Source organism: Montipora foliosa, chromosome 1 (assembly GCF_036669935.1).
Source record: "Montipora foliosa isolate CH-2021 chromosome 1, ASM3666993v2, whole genome shotgun sequence".
In the NCBI taxonomy this organism is placed as follows: domain Eukaryota; kingdom Metazoa; phylum Cnidaria; class Anthozoa; order Scleractinia; family Acroporidae; genus Montipora; species Montipora foliosa.
The window spans coordinates 16,339,085-16,343,534 of record NC_090869.1 but is presented as its reverse complement, the minus strand read 5'-3'; the positions used below and the strand labels follow the sequence as shown (position 1 = coordinate 16,343,534).

At 43.5% G+C, this 4,450-nt stretch overlaps 1 protein-coding gene across 2 annotated transcripts in view; it reads left to right on the top strand.

Annotated features, from left to right (window-relative positions):
* LOC137991255 (E3 ubiquitin-protein ligase TRIM71-like) overlaps positions 1-588 on the top strand; it is a 21,730-nt gene extending 21,142 nt beyond the window's left edge. For both annotated transcript variants that reach the window (XM_068836374.1, XM_068836370.1), the window contains exon 4: positions 1-588. This exon is cut by the window's left edge. The gene's annotated coding sequence lies outside the window, so the exon portion shown is untranslated.
* The last annotated feature ends 3,862 nt before the right edge of the window (positions 589-4,450 follow it).

The window sequence follows — 4,450 nt, the reverse complement described above, 5'->3', positions numbered from 1 at the left end:
TTGCTACAATTCGTGTGTCGCATCCAACTAACTGTTGATTAGTTATCATTGTTTAACTTTCGTTTGTTCTATTGTTAACTTTGTCTTTCGTGTGATTGTCTCTGATTAATGTTACATAATTTGTCAAGTTTCTTGTATAAATTTAGTCTGGACTACATTTTTTTTGGATCACAATTTTATTGGGACGTTTTCGTGTAGAAGCCGGCTTTTAATATCGTGAAGTCAGGACACCGTTAAGGTAAATTTTTCCAGAATTATCAGTCATACGTTTTAGATTCCTTTGCTTTCTTTAATTTAGTTTCTTTGCTTTGTACTTGTGTAATTTTGGTTTTTCCGGCTTGTTTTGTAGTACCGTAGGAGTGTGGATTTTAATAAACTTCAACGAGCACCAATACGCGTGACTTCGGTTACAATAATAATAATAATAATAATAATAATAATAATAATAATAATAATAATAAATATTTTTAATAAGAATGAAAACCTTTATTAGTGGCTAAAAAAAAATACAACTTTAAGAATTGTTAGGACAATATATATGTCAGGGAAATATTAACTTACAAACGAATTACAAATACACTCATTCTTTACAACCCTTATAAATTTGCCTATTGTCATTTGTCAAAATTAAAAAATTAACTAGTAAAAAATACTCTACACATTTAAATGGCAAAAACTCTACTTTTGAATAGCTATATACAGTCCACTTCTTGGCTCAGTGTTCCTGGCTTTCGCTAAAGTTCCCCAGAAATAGCATTCTCAATGCCTTAACGAATTAATATTTGCATGTCCTTTTTCGATATGTAAGTCAATGTCCCACAGTTCTAAGTGGACTCTCCTAGGAGCTCGCGAGCCTCTTAAAGCAAAGTAATGCTGATCTCAGCAGCGCAAAAGACACTCTTCCCCTGATCCATGACATGGTAGTCGCATAACTTTCGCCATTCTTTGTACGAACTAACTCAGCAAGTCTACTATGGTATCGATTACATTCCACCGCCATTCCACCCCGCGGCCGTGCTGAAAACTAATGGCGAGAATGTAGCTTGCTCTACTTCTAACACACGGCTAGCATACTGGCGCTTCTTCTCTCTTTCGTGCTGCCTGAATATCTGGTCTGGATCCAAATCTCTATTGGAGTCTGCATTCGGATGGCATACTCTGACATAAAAAAGCTGACCTCTGCCTCTCCCAGAATCCCCTAGCAACTATATCCTATTCAACTCTTCAGGGGCACCCAACGACCAATTTGTTGTAAAATGTATTATTATACCCCAGTTAATGAAAATAAATGTTAAGGCATTTTCAGGTGTTTTTCAGTGTTGCTGGGAAAACATTATCTGTTCCTTTTTTCCCAGCAAGACACACAAGAAATTTCCCAGCCAGCTAGATAAAATTGGTTGGTTTCCCAGCCAGGAATTCCGCGCGCTTTCAAATCCCTTGATCCGAAGCGACCGAACAAAAGCGACAAAATCTGGACAAAACAGGTTTTTTTCCGCAAGCGCAATCACTCTGACCAGCCGTCGTATGTTTGTGACTACTCTCTGGGAGAGGAAAGGGGTTTTATTTTTTCTTTTTAGTCGTCCTCAGTCTTCAGAGTTTCTACAGCCAGCTCGGGTTGAAATGCTAGAAAAAGTCAATAATTCCCAGGCAAAACCTCTATCAATGACAAAATTTCCCAGCCAGCTCATCGAAACACCTGTATTTTTGCCAGCCAGCAAGATTCCTCTGGGGAACAGATAATGTGAGGAACAGATTCGTTGGGTGCCCCTGACTCTTCTCCTGTGATGTCTTGCAAAACTGGTTCGGTTTCGACACCATTGCATACCATGCGAAGCAGTTCCGCCTCCAAATCCCTCAGTTCATTATGGCGTTGGATGATAAATCCGCCTCGTTTGCATATCATAGCGTGATCCACATTGAAGATGTCCCTGCAAACACAAACAGAGGGCGTATCAGGAACTTCCAAGTCATACCTGAGTTTCACAGCGTCTCGAAACTCACTCTTGTTTAAATCAAAATTCATATCTCTAATTGGCAAAACAGTAAGCCAACTAGAAGCACCTTTCTGAGTGGCAAGGTCGACAGCTCTCAGAGTTTTTCCAGAAATCGGGCCCTTCACCTCATCGAGTTTTTCCTTCAGATACTGATTCTTCACTTGGCTCATCTCCCGTTGCATAGCGTGTAATTCACTTTCGTCGGGTGGCTCATGCGCCCGTGATTTTATTCGTTGGGCAAATGAACCAGAGTTGTTGGCTGATGCTGCATACTCCAAGGCTGCTGTTTGGCTCGGCTTTATTAGGCCCATGCCTCCCATTCTCACTGGCAGCGCCAGCAGCTCACGTTCAGTTTGTGTACAATTGTGACCTGTAATGGACGGTATTAGGGAACCAGCTATTGCGCACTCCTAAGGTGTGAGTAGATCTTCTATATCGGGCAGAGTTCTAATAAAGTACGTCCAGCGGTGATGATGATGATGATGATGATTTTAATCCAAAAGTGAACGCTGCGTAGCAAGCCTGGGGCTGCGAAAAAGCAAAATCAGCTAATTTTGTCACCTGCACCACCCATTCTTCGACTTTACCGTTAACGTACTGCTCAAGATAGGACCTGGAGCCCAGCGCCGCATCCAGATGCTTCCCTCCTTCTCTGGTGATGTTAATTGCTGTTTTTTCAAAGATGCTCCTAGCGGTCTTCTCCTTATCAGGCTTCGTAACAAGCCAGCATTTTCCAGCATTAGGATAATATCCTAAGTCCGGTCCGGCCATCGTCAGCTCATCCCACCACACCCTGATGTTCTGTAGTGATTCACACCCTGTCGCATCATCTGCAAACCAGCATTGTTTGACTTGACGCACTGCCGGTAGACGAGAGATGAGCCGGTGTAGACTGAGAGCATACATGCACATTGCTAAGGGATCGCCTTGCGTAGTACCCTCCGCGGAAATGAGCTTTCTATGCCCCGTTACAAATAGTCGTGCTGGTGCTCGGTAGGTACTGATTGCAAATATAGCTAACGCTGGACAAAGACCCCTGATGTTATGAAGGGCGGCGGCTCGGTTTAGTGTATTGAATGCGTTTGACACATCCACTAGCAGTACTGCATCAATTTCAGACCAAAGTGGTCAAAATTGATACCCTATTTCAGACCAAAAAGGCTAAAAATCCATACCCTTTGGAGCCGCACGTACCTATACAGCCCATATAAGGAAGTAACCCCCCCCCACCCCTCCCCCCGGAGTTCTCTAAATTATTTGTCGCTCTCGACTCCTCCGAAGTAGTATCCACAGAAACCTCTGGTATCCTTCGCTTTCATTGAGTTAAATGTATAAACTTGGTATTGAAAAGAGAGCGATGTCTAGAAAAGTAGTAAAAAAGGTAAAATGGACTGAACAAATGAACAGAGATGTTTTGGATTGTAAGAGACGGGCCATGGAAATGATATCATCAGAAAACCCACCACGAAACGAGAATGGTAGAAAGAGAGGGTATATTGAAGTGATGGAACGATTATGGGACTAAATGGGCTATGAAAATCCTGGTATAAAAGCCCAAAATCTGAGGGATGCGGGCGCAAGGCTCGAAGGATTGCAAGAGTTTATCCCTATCGAGGGTACCCGAAGAAAAACCCTCAAAATCGGATTGAGATCGACTGAAACTCAGCTAACATGTGACCCGAGCCCAGGGTTGAACCCGGGTCACAGGGGTGGGAAGCGCGGTGGATGACCGCTGAAACAATAATTAATCAACAACCGGCTATAAGTGCGGTCAAGAGAAAATGAGGGGACAGAGAGGGAGGCTCCCGGTCCAGCCCTTGGGATATGTCATGTCCACGAAAGTTATTTTTAGACGAGCGGAAGTCTTCCGAGACGTCCGCATTCAGGCCAACTTCGCTCCGATGTTTGAAAGAAAATAAATATTCATCAGCCTTCCACGTGCGGCGTCATTTTCTCTTTTCACTAAGAACCTGATAGCGAGGCAAGACTGCATGCGGACGTCTCGGAAGACAGACTTCCGCTAAGACAAAGACTTCCGCTCGTCTACAAATAACTTTCGTGGACATAACATATCCCGGCCAACGCCCTGAGCCTCCCTCTCTGTCCCCTCATTTTCTCTTGGTGCGGTGAATGAGATGTTAGATTTTAAGTCACCTACTCCAGTCGGGGTAGCTCAGCGGTTATCAAGCACGCCTCCCACATCTGCGATCCCTGGCCTCTGCCCAGGGGTTTTTCTCCGGGTACTCCGGTTTTCCTCCCTCAGCAAAAATCGATTCTCAGTCAATCACATCCGGCTGCGGTTGAATACTCTCGAATGGGATACCTCTGGAATGCTTCCCTTTCATTGAATTGAATAAATAAAGTTGTTATTACTATTAAAACCGGCCACTAAGGTCAGACGTAAATACATTGCCCCAACGAAAAATCAAATCTCCAAAGTCTTGATTCGGAATATC